Genomic DNA, 13,000 nt, shown 5'->3' with positions numbered 1-13,000 from the left:
ACTGGGATACTGAGCGGCAACAGCAATACCGTAAGGTACAGGAAAGTGTTGAAAGAAGTCTGTCCCAAGCAAGAGAAAGGCAAGAGAGGACTTACAATCAACATGCACCTGATGCCCCCTTGTCACCTGGAGAGCAAGTCCTAAAGAGGAAAAGGCGACTCCACAAGCTGGATGACCAGTGGGAAAAAGAGCCATACACCATTCTACCATCAAGTCATGATAATGCCAAGGTGTGCCTCATAAGTAGGGATGGAGGTGAAACAACAACAACAGTTTCCAGAGACCACCTGAAGAAATGTCCCGAGCAGCTGCAATGTGCTGAAGAAGACCGAGATATCCCTCAACCCGCAGGGGAAGTGGAAGAAATGATCAGCACGGTACTTGGAGAATTTCCCCGGTCATGGACACAAGTGAATGACGCCATTGCTGTGCCTGTCCTTACATTTCTCCAACCAGCCCCTCAAGCACCTACAGAAGTCTCAGTAGAGTTGGAAGAACCATTGGCCCCGGAGGCATAAGATTCCTCATCAGCAGACCAGGATAATCAACCCTCTGCTAGTAGCGAGCCTGTCGTACCCACGGTAAGCCAAAGAATACGTAGGAAGCTGCCCAACCTACCAGTGACACCTCAAAACACCTGTAGTGCAGCTGACAGTGAGCCCACCACACCAGGGGTAGAAAAAGTGGACCAGAGTGGAACACAGACAGACAGTGTGTTACGCTGGTCCACCAGAACTGCTAAAGGTCAAATCCCTGCTCGCTGGAGGATTTAACTGTGAAATAAACCTGTATAATAAAATGTTGTTTATTATGTGCACACTAAAATATGTTTTTCTAGTTACCCGACAGGGTTAAAGGACTATCAGGTTATGGATGGTGAATAACCAAAAACTTTGCCTGTAAATAGTTGCACCTGTAAAGTGCCCCCTTTGTGCCAGTCCCCAGAACAAAAACCTGTGGAGGTGGCTGAAGACGTGGTCCAACATCCGGATCATCAATGCCCTGTAGCCACCCCAGGGCCCCCGTGGAGGGTTTGGGAAGGGTCCCTCAAACTACATCTTCAGTGGAATGGACACCTGGTTACAGATGATGCTGTAACCCATCAGAGACTGTAATGTTTGTAATATTCTAATGTACCTTGTTTATTGTTACCTGTTATTTTTGCAAAATATGTTCAGTCCCGGAGTACTGAAATTTACTAGGGGAGAATGTGGCAACCCAGAGGGTCTGGTTGCCGCAGTGGTAGTAATACCATGTCTGAGAGCAAAACAGGAGTTTCCTGCTCAGGAACACACTACAGGCAACACCTCCTGCTCCAGACCAGAAAGGGGAGGATCCTGCCCTTTATAACTGGGTCTGGAGGCGGGGTTAGCTCAGACAGAGTGAGTGTCAGGAGTCAAGTAGGACAAAAAGGAGCAAGGAGCTGAGGACTGGGGCTGGCAGAGCCCATCCTGGCCAGAGTACACACCGAGAACCGGACACCGGAGTCCGAGGCTGTGGGACCCTTCAAGCCCATCAGCAGAAACCGCACAGCAGGAGATTGTAGGTCTCCTGGCCAACAGAAGCCCGGAGGCTCAGCTACACGAAAGAACCAGTACCGCCACAGAGGAGTGAGGAATACACGGGATCCGAGTCGCCAGCCATACGGGTGAGCAGCACGTTATACTCGTGGCTACAACACGACTATAAGCGGGATAGCCAAAAGAGTACAGTCAGAACAGCAGGCCTACAACTCCACCTGACCAGGAGAATTCTAGGATTGCTCCCAGACTGACCAGGCCCTCATCCCTAGCAAGTACTCCCATCGGGGCCTATATAATTGTCACCAGTAAAGACCCCAGGACTGCACTGCAAAGACTCCGTGTTATTATTACTGATCCAGGCACTATCACCACCATCATCCATACACGCTGCCCTGAAGCTACACTCTTCCTGTGGGGAGTCACATCACCTTGCTGCACACACCATCAGCTTTAGTGGACTGCTCCGCAGCGGCGGTTCCCAATAACCGCATTCCACAGGTGGCGTAGTAGGACTATTTAAAACAGATACACATAGACTACCCTGGTTTGACCGCCCTGGGTCACGGACCGGGTCACCACCACGGTGACTACAACCCCCAGCATACAACAAAGGCCCGGCTCCGGGTTCCCCCACTGCCCAGGGGGCGTGTCACTGGCTGTGTCTGGGGTGCGCGCACTGCTCGCAGATCTCCGGGCACTATGCTTAAGGCGCCTAAGATATCCCCGGCCAATAGCTGGAGAACAGGTAAAATATAAGGCACCTCCCCCAATATGGAGGTGCCTGTGCAACGTGTTAGTTTGGTCTCCTAACTTTTCTGTCAGTTCTCAGGTCCCCAGTGCTGCTTGTCAGCATGTTAATCAGCCGTGCCCGCCAGCCTGTCTACCAGCCATGCCCGCCAGCCTGTCTACCAGCTGTGCCCGCCAGCCGGTTAATTAGCCGTGCCCGCAAGCCTGTCTACCTGCCGTGCTCATCTGTCTGCCTACTACCGAGTCTATCTGCTCTGCCAGTCTACACCTGTCTCCAGTCCCATGGGAGTTGCCTGCTCTCACACGAGGTCGGTCCCAGAGTGGCATCTGGTCCACCCTCTCGGTCCTTCCTTGGTTCATGGAGTCGACTGAGCCGCCGTGTAGCAAGGGTCGGTCCGGGTTGGTCCTAATTCACGCCCCTCTGGTCCCTCCTTGTACCACGGCACAGTGGTTCCACCATCCGGATACATAACAATTTGCACAGGCACCAGAATCTGGTGACTCCCAGGCTCCCATAGTCTCAGACCTGTATAAGGAGGTCTCCCGCCAGAGATCTCAACAGTATACAATTCTGTCCTTTCTACAGACAGTAAACTCCCGCCTGGATGCACTGACCACCCCGGCTGTGTCTGTGTCTGACCAAGCGGTATCCGCTCTGGCGGCGCCTCAACCAAGTGGCAGTGTGGCACCCAGCTTTGGACCCCGACTTTCTGCTCCTCCACGTTTTGGTGGTGATCCCGCTCTATGTTGGGCTTCATCAATCAGTGTATGCTGCACTTCGAGCTCCTGGCTCATCAGTTTGTTTTGGATCGGGTTAAAGTGGCCTTCATTATGTCCCACCTCTCAGGGGAGGCATTGGCGTGGCTCAATCCCCTGTGGGAGAGAGGGGACCCTCTAGTGTCGGATCTCCAGGCCTTCCTTGTGGCCTTCCGGAGGGTTTTTGATGAGCCCGGCCGCATTTCCTCAACTGCCTCCTCTCTCTGCGCCAGGGGAACCTCACAGTGGGCCAGTAAGCAGTACGTTTCTGCACCTTGGCGTCTGAACTCGCCTGCAATAATGAGGCTCTGGTGTTTACCTTTGGGGAAGGTCTTTCTGGGCGGATCAAGGATGAACTGGCCCGTCGGCATATCCCCACCTCTCTGGATGACCTAGTGTCCTTGGCCAAGTAGATTGAGATCAGGTTACAGGAGAGTTCCAAGGAGGTAGTCTGTGAGAGAAGACCTCTATGCCTTGCACCCACCTTCCAAATGCCGGTTTCGCAACAAGCCCCAGCCATGGCATCTACCCCTGAATCCATGCAGGTAGACCAGGTGAAGATGGTCAAGACTCATCAGGATGTCCACCGTGCTGAGGGAAGATGCTTCTATTGTGGCAGTTCGGAGCATGTGTTCCGCTCTTGCCCGGAGAGACCGGGAAACTCCAGTGCCTATGATCATTTGGAGAGGCCATCCTGGGCAAGAATTCTTCCTCTCCATCCTTGTTTCTTTCTGTTTCGGTTTCCTGAGGCAACATCTGTTTATTCGAGACTGATTATCTGGATTCTGGTGCGGCTGGGAATCTCATCCAACAAGCCATTAATGAGCAGTATCGGATCCCTACCCAACATCTTCTGGATCCATTGGCAGTTTCCTCAGTGGATGGGAAGCCTCTCTCCGAGTCCATCTTATTCATCACCAAGCTCATAGTTCAGATTGGTACGCTGCATTCGGAGAAAATCTCCTACGTGCTGTCCGGCATTTCTCATCCTTTGCTTCTGGGACAGCCTTGGCTACAGAGACATGAGCCACAACATACTTACAAGGATTTCTGCAATATCACGTTAAACTCCATTTATTAATCTATATCACAAAAAGGAGGAAGAAAGCCCTCAAAATAAGAGAGCTTATACGACCAGAGTTTTTTTTAAGAAAATTACTGCTTTATTTAAACATTATTACATAGTTAAAAACATCATGGTGCTGCATAAAGAGGACACTGCTGACTCTGATATTGTTCCAATTGTAATCCAACGTAATTAAAGTGCATAAAGATATCAAGGGTACATGATTATTGCATACAATTTATGTCTTAGCAACCAACTCAAATCATTATTTCTCCATCTCATTTAAATTAAAGTGACCGGTGCATAGTGAATAGTGCATAGTGCAAACATAGTTTCTTCATTGGGCTCATATAGTCCCCATTAATTTTTAGTAAATATTTATATATCTGACGTGCCCCTGGGCCTGTGTTGCGCTGCGTTGCGCACGCGGGAGCTTACCCGGAGCCGGATCTCTTGAGGGTTGTAGTCTCGTGGCGGTGATCCGGTCCGTGCCCAGGGAGTCAGACTAAGTGGCGCTGTATTAGTGGTAGATGTTGGACGACTACGCCACCCGTTGAGTACAGCTAAGGAGCTGCTGCTGCAGGGCAGACCGCTGAGGCCGGTGGTAGGATTGTGCAGCGTGATAGTATAACCCCCAACGGGAGGGGTATGGCCTCAGGGCAGCCGACGTGGATGTTGGGGGTAGCAGGAACCACTCGGAGACGGTACGGTGTAGTTCAGGGTCTTTACTGGTGACAAAGATAGACCCTCCCGGAGTACTGGCTAGCGATTGGGGCCTGGTCAGTCCTTGAGCAGATGGGATCTCCCCTGGCCAGGCGGAGTTGTAGGCCTCCCAAACTAACGATACTCTTCCGGCTACCTTGCTAGAGGCGGGTATAAGTAGCCCACGTCCCTGAGTGTACCGTGTGGTGCTCACCCGTATGGCCGGTGACTCGGGGCCTTCTAGTGGCGTCCGCTCCACGACGGCGGTGCTGGTCCCACGCGTGTGACCGTGCCTTCGGGTTTCTGGGCCAGAGGACCTGCAATCCCCTGCCGGTCGGTTTCTGCTGCTGGATAGGAGTTAGTCCCCACAGCCTCGGACTCCGGGTCCGGTGATAACTTCTCAGTCAAGGCGAGCTCTGCAGCTGCCAGCCCCTGACTCCTTATAGCACTGCTCCCACAGAGCTCCTGATGTTCTTTTCCTAGATCTGCTTCTCTGTCTCTACTTCTTCTCTACTCACTAACCCTGCCTCAGCCCTAGGTTTATATAGGGGAAGTTCTTCCCCTCCCAGGACTGGGCAGGAGGTGTGGCATGCATAGGATTCCTGACCAAGAGACGTCCCACCTGCTCTCAGACATAACATTGCTGTTACTGTGGAAACCAGACCCCTGGGGTGCCACATTCCCCCCTAGTGAAATTTAGTACTCCGGGACTAAACATATTTTTAGAAAAACATAACAAGGTATAAACAATAATAATAGTACAATAAGAAAAACATATAAAGATGGTCACGGCGTGTCTGCAACCGGGTGCAGTTTTTGAAGCGAAGCAAGGTGTCCATTTCACCAAAACAGGGAGACGTAACCAGGTAGGGGTCTGTCCTGCCCCGAGTCCTTAACAGTCTTTAGTCCGTCCTGGGTTACGCTCCAACTATACACAAAGGATTCCCGGTAAATCCACCAAAGACTCCTGTAAATAACTAGAAACACAAAATTATACACAAGCAACAATAACAGACAAACATTAATAAAATAACTTAAACACTTAGATCCTCCAACGTGCGGGTAACTGGCCTCTAGTGGCCCTAGTGGACCTACGGAGCTGACTGTCTAGCCCTGAACTACAGGGTGTAGGAGCTGTCAAGGGTAAACTGGGCAGCTGTCTACCGACTCTTTGGCTCACTAGGGGTACGGCAGGCTCACTATAAGCAGAGGGTTGATCCTCCTGTTCTGCTTGTGTGGAGTCTTCTGCCTCCTGGACCGGCTGCTCTTCCAGCTCTACCTGTTGCTCCGTAGGCACTTGGGATGCTGGTTGGAGGAACGTGAGGACGGGTACCACAACTGCACCATTGACTTGAGTCCAGGACCGAGGGAAGTCTCCGAGCACAGTACTAACCATATCTTCCCTTTCCTCTACGGGTCGATGGTCTTCTTGTTCCTCTTCAGGGTTCCGTAGCTGTTCAGGACACTTCTTCAGGTGATCCCGGGATACAATGGCTATGGTCTCCCCTCCGTCTTTACTGATGGTACAGACTTTCGGGTTCTCGTGGCTTGAGGGCAGTACTGTGTACGGGTCCTTCTCCCACTGGTCGTCCAACTTGTGGAGCCGTCTTTTCCTCTTCAAGACCTGCTCTCCGGGTACCAGGGGAACAGCGGGAGCATACTGGTTGTAAGTTTTCTCTTGTCTTTCCCTAGCCTGACAGAGACTTCGCTCCACGCTCTCCTGTACTTTCCGGTACTGCTGCTGCCTCTCTGTGTCCCAGTCTGCTTCTGGTGAAGTGTCCTCGGGTGTCAGGACTCCCATTTCCAGGTCAACAGGTAACTTACCAGGTCTCGCCCGCATTAGGTAACCCGGGGTACAGTTGGTGGAACCTACCGGGATGTGGTTGTATAGGTCCACTAGATCGGGCAGCTTCTCAGGCCACAGACTGCGTTCTTCCAGGGGCAACGTTTTCAGGAGATCCATTACCACCTGGTTCATTTTCTCACAAAGTCCATTAGTTTGCGGATGATAGGGTGTCGTCCTTATCTTCCAGCAGCCATACAGATTGCAGAATTCCTGGAAGACCTCCGCTTCAAAGGCAGGTCCCTGGTCCGTCAGCACTTGGTCCGGGTACCCGTGTGGACGGCAGAAGTGCTGCTGGAAGGCTCTAGCTGCTGTTTGAGCCGTTAAGTCCTTAACGGGGACGACAACCAAGAACCGGGAGTAATGATCCACAATGGTTAACGCGTAGACGTAGCCACTTCTGCTTGGGGTCAGTTTTACATGATCCAAGGCTACCAGTTCCAACGGCTGCCGGGTGACGATGGACTGCAGGGGAGTCTTCTGGCTGGCACGGTCCTTCCTTCTTAGGTTGCACGGGCCACAGTCTCTGCACCACCTCTCGATGGTTCCCCTCATGCCTACCCAGTGGAACCGCCCACGCAGCAGGAACTCCAGCTTCTTCCATCCGAAGTGTCCAGCCCCGTCGTGGTATGCCTCCATCACCATGGCTGCGTCTCTCCGTGGCACCACTACTTGCCAGATTAGTTCATGCGTCCGGGAGTTAACCATTCTGCGGCACAACTTCCCTTTGTAAAGGAACAGTCGACTCTTCTCAGCCCACAGTTGCTTGGCTTCCTCCGGAGCGTCTGGGTCAAGGCGAGCCTCCGGCCGAGTCAGCATCTCTTTTACCAGCCGGACGGCAGGGTCACTGTCTTGCGTTTCCTCCCAGTTGTAGTGAGGCAAGGGGTTAAACGTAGCGGCTTGCTTACTCCTTACTAGAGATGAGCGGTGTTCGACTAGAACTGTTCGCCAATCTCAAATTCGAGCTGTTTTGGGCGGTGTTCGAGTTGTTCGACGAACCCGAACGATTTGCAAAAAATTCGGCTGTTCGAGGTTATGTTTGATAACTGTTCGTGCACCAAAAGCGTGTCCTGCATGTCTGGCGCTATTTAGAGCACCAATCATGCAGGGATTGTCTGCCACTCACTGTAATGCCACAGCCATGGTGGTTGTGGCATTACAGTGATTGCCCAAATCGATGGGAACAGTGCCAACAGTGAAACATGAAAAGGCGGCAATTCATCAGCGGCATACACTGGTACCCGACAATTTAGAACAGAAAGAATAGAGCTTCACACATAGATTAGATAGATATAAACATGTCAGCCACATATATACGAAGTACAGTGAAAGTGCTGCTTACTGTACTTGTCATTTAGCGTAAAGGATTTATCAAAAAAAATAATAGTGTTTTCATGCACCGTCACTTTAAAAAAGCCGGCCGGCAATTCAGCATCTGTACCCGACAATTTATAACAGACAGAATAGAGCTTCACACATAGATTAGATAGATAGAAACATGTCAGTCACATATATATGAAGTACAGTGATAGTGTTGGTTACTGTACTTGTCATTTAGTATTAAAATAAAGGATTTATTATTAAAAAAATTGGCGTGGGGTTCCCCTTAATTTTAGGCTCTAGCGGAGGTTAAGCAGACGGCTGGGGCAGATGTTTGAAGCCTGGGAAGGGGGTAATACCCACGGAGCTTCCCAGGCTACTAATATCAGCCCCCAGCTGAATACATAGCCTTTACTAGCTATTAAAATGGGGGACCCCCCCAAAAAAATGACGTGGGGTCCCCCCTAATTTAATAGCTAGCAAAGGCTAGGCAGACAGCTGGGGGCTGATATTAATAGCCCAGGAAGGGAGCCATGAATATTGGCCCCCTCCCAGGCTAGAAACACCAGCCGTCAGCCGCCCCAGAAATGGCGCATTCATAGGATGCGCCAATTCTGGCACTTAGCCTCGCTCTTCCACGCTGCCCTGGTGCGGTGGCAGGGGGTAATAGGGTTGGGGTTGATGTCAGCTTATAATGCCAGCTGACATCAAGCCCAGGTTAGTAATGGAGAGGCGTCTATAAGACACCCCCATTACTAACCCCATAGTCAAAGTTAAAAAAAACACAAACACCCAGAATAAAGTCCTTTAATTGAAATAAAGACACAATCCTTTATTGTTCTAAATTAAACCATACTTACCATCACACCCATTCCAGCTGAAGCCAACGATCTCCTGCAATAAAAGAAAAATAATAAAGCAACCTCATCCTTACCTTTCCATGGTTCCCACGACAGCTTCAGCTCTGCTACATCGAGATGACAGGCTGGACCGCAGCAGAACGCTGCCATCCAGCCTCTCATCCCGCAGACACTGAGAAGCGCAGGCTTGCTTGCGCTGCTCAGCGTCTCTCTGTGACGACATCCAGAGGAGCCGAGTTCATGTCCAATGAACTCGGCTCACCTCATGCATGTCACTGACAGCGTGGGAAAATTCTCACGCTGAAGCGGTGAGTGCAGGAGAATTCTCCCACGCTGTCAGTGACGTGCATAAGGTGAGCTCATGTCCAATGAACTCAGCTCACCTCCTGCACGTCACTGACAGCGTGGGAGAATTCTCCTGCACTCAGCGCTTCAGCGTGAGAATTCTCCCACGCTGAAGCGCTGAGTGCAGGAGAATTTTCCCACGCTGTCAGTGACGTGCATAAGGTGAGCTCATGTCCAATGAACTCAGCTCACCTCCTGCACGTCACTGACAGCGTGGGAGAATTCTCCTGCACTCAGCGCTTCAGTGTGAGAATTCTCCCACGCTGAAGCGCTGAGTGCAGGAGAATTTTCCCACGCTGTCAGTGACGTGCATGAGGTGAGCCGAGTTCATTGGACATTAACTCGGCTCATCTGGATGCCCTCACAGAGAGACACTGTGGAGCGCAAGCAAGCCTGCGCTTCTCAGTGTCTGCGGGATGACAGGCTGGATGGCAGCGTTCTGCTGCGGTCCAGCCTGTCATCTCGATGTAGCAGAGCTGAAGCTGTCGTGGGAACCATGGAAAGGTAAGGATGATGTTGCTTTATTATTTTTCTTTTATTTCAGGAGATCGTTGGCTTTAGCTGGAATGGGCGTGATGGTAAGTATGGTTTAATTTAGAACAATAAAGAATTGTGTGTTTATTTCAATTAAAGGACTTTTTTCTGGGTGTTGTGTTTTTTTTAAATACTTTACTAGAAATTCATGGTGGTCATGTCTAATATTGGCGTGACCCCATGAATTTCGGGCTTAGGGCCAGCTGATAATGCCAAGCTGGCCCTAACCCCTTTATTACCCAGTGAGCCACCGCATCAGGGCCCTGGATGAGTTGGGTACAGCGCCAGAAGATGGCGCTTCTATGAACGCGCCATTTTCCGGGGTGGCTGCGGACTGCAATTTGCAGCGGGGGTGGCCCAGAAAGCTTGGGCCTCCCTGCGCTGCGGATTCCAGCCCCCAGCTGCCTAGTTGTACCTGGCTGGACACAAAAACAGGGCGAAGCCCCACGTCAATTTTCTTTAAATTATTTCATGAAATAATTAAGAAAAAAAGGGCTTCCCTATATTGTTGTGTCCGGCCAGGTACAAATAGGCAGCTGGTGGTTGGGGGCAGCCCGTTCCTGCCTGCTGTACCTGGCTGGACACAAATATAGTGCGAAGCCCCACGTCAATTTTTTTTAAATTATTTCATGAATTTCCTGAAATAATTTAAAAAAATTGAAGTGGGCTTCGCACTATATTTGTGTCCAGCCAGGTACAGCAGGCAGGAACGGGCTGCCCCCATCCACCAGCTGCCTATTTGTACCTGGCCGGACACAACAATATAGGGAAGCCCTTTTTTTCTTAATTATTTCATGAATTTCATGAAATAATTAAAAACAAATTGAAGTGGGGCTTCGCACTATATTTGTGTCCAGCCAGGTACAACAGGCAGGAACGGGCTGCCCCCAACCACCAGCTGCCTATTTGTACCTGGCCGGACACAACAATATAGGGAAGGCCTTTTTTTCTTAATTATTTCATGAATTTCATGTCATGCCCTATTTTTGTGTCCAGCCAGGTACAACTAGGCAGCTGGGGGCTGGAATCTGCAGCGCAGGGAGGCCCAAGCTTTCTGGGCCCCCCCCCCGCTACAAATTGCAGTCCGCAGCCACCCCGGAAAATGGCGCGTTCATAGAAGCGCCATCTTCTGGCGCTGTACCCAACTCATCCAGGGCCCTGGTGCGGTGGCTCACTGGGTAATAAAGGGGTTAGGGCCAGCTTGGTATTATCAGCTGGCTCCAAGCCCAAAATTCATGGGGTCACGCCAGTATTAGACATGACCGCCATGAATTTCTAGTAAAGTATTTAAAAAAAACACAACACCCAGAATAAAGTCCTTTAATTGAAATAAAGACACAATTCTTTATTGTTCTAAATTAAACCATACTTACCATCACACCCATTCCAGCTGAAGCCAACGATCTCCTGCAATAAAAGAAAAATAATAAACCAACCTCATCCTTACCTTTCCATGGTTCCCACGACAGCTTCAGCTCTGCTACATCGAGATGACTGGCTGGACCGCAGCAGAACGCTGCCATCCAGTCTGTCATCCCGCAGACACTGAGAAGCGCAGGCATGCTTGCGCTCCTCACTGTCTCGCTGTGACGGCATCCAGATGAGCCGAGGTCATGTCCAATGAACTCGGCTCACCTCATGCACGTCACTGACAGCGTGGGAAAATTCTCACGCTGAAGTGCTGAGTGCAGGAGAATTCTCCCACGCTGTCAGTGATGTGCATGAGGTGAGCTCATGTCCAATGAACTCAGCTCACCTCCTGCACGTCACTGACAGCGTGGGAAAATTCTCCTGCAATCAGCGTTTCAGCGTGAGAATTTTCCCACGCTGTCAGTGACGTGCATGAGGTGAGCCGAGTTCATTGGACATGAACTCGGCTCCTCTGGATGTCGTCACAGAGAGACCCTGAGCAGCGCAAGCAAGCCTGCGCTTCTCAGTGTCTGCGGGATGACAGGCTGGATGGCAGCGTTCTGCTGCGGTCCAGCCTGTCATCTCGATGTAGCAGAGCTGAAGCTGTCGTGGGAACCATGGAAAGGTAAGGATGAGGTTGCTTTATTATTTTTCTTTTATTGCAGGAGATCGTTGGCTTCAGCTGGAATGGGCGTGATGGTAAGTATGGTTTAATTTAGAACAATAAAGGATTGTGTCTTTATTTCAATTAAAGGACTTTATTCTGGGTGTTTGTGTTTTTTTTAACTTTGACTATGGGGTTAGTAATGGGGGTGTCTTATAGACGCCTCTCCATTACTAACCTGGGCTTGATGTCAGCTGGCATTATAAGCTGACATCAACCCCAACCCTATTACCCCCTGCCACCGCACCAGGGCAGCGTGGAAGAGCGAGGCTAAGTGCCAGAATTGGCGCATCCTATGAATGCGCCATTTCTGGGGCGGCTGACGGCTGGTGTTTCTAGCCTGGGAGGGGGCCAATATTCATGGCTCCCTTCCTGGGCTATTAATATCAGCCCCCAGCTGTCTGCCTAGCCTTTGCTAGCTATTAAATTAGGGGGGACCCCACGTCATTTTTTTGGGGGGGTCCCCCATTTTAATAGCTAGTAAAGGCTATGTATTCAGCTGGGGGCTGATATTAGTAGCCTGGGAAGCTCCGTGGGTATTACCCCCTTCCCAGGCTTCAAACATCTGCCCCAGCCGTCTGCTTAACCTCCGCTAGAGCCTAAAATTAAGGGGAACCCCACGCCAATTTTTTTAATAATAAATCCTTTATTTTAATACTAAATGACAAGTACAGTAATCAACACTGTCACTGTACTTCATATATATGTGACTGACATGTTTCTATCTATCTAATCTATGTGTGATGCTCTATCTTTCTGTTCTAAATTGTCGGGTACCGCTGCTGAATTGCCGGCCGGCTTTTTTAAAGAGACAGTGCATGAAAACACTATTATTTTTTTAAATAAATCCTTTACACTAAATGACAAGTACAGTAAGCAACACTATCACTGTACTTATTATATATGTGACTGACATGTTTCTATCTATCTAATCTATGTGTGAAGCTCTATTCTTTCTGTTCTAAATTGTCGGGTACAGATGCTGAATTGCCGGCCGGCTTTTTTAAAGAGACGGTGCATGAAAACACTAATATTTTTTTAAATAAATCCTTTACACTAAATGACAAGTGCAGTAACCAACACTGTCACTGTGCTTCTTATATGTGTGACTGACATGTTTCTATCTATCTAATCTATGTGTGATGCTCTATTCCTTCTTGTCTAAATTGTCGGGTACCGGTGTATGCCGCTGCTGAATTTGCCGGCCGGCTTTTTTAAAGAGAGTGTCTT

This window comes from Phyllobates terribilis, unplaced genomic scaffold (genome assembly GCF_046119375.1).
Source record: "Phyllobates terribilis strain yellow unplaced genomic scaffold, ASM4611937v1 Scaffold_8__6_contigs__length_399053987, whole genome shotgun sequence".
NCBI classification, from domain to species: domain Eukaryota; kingdom Metazoa; phylum Chordata; class Amphibia; order Anura; family Dendrobatidae; genus Phyllobates; species Phyllobates terribilis.
The sequence above is the reverse complement of the archived record's forward strand: the minus strand, read 5'-3'. Positions refer to the sequence as shown.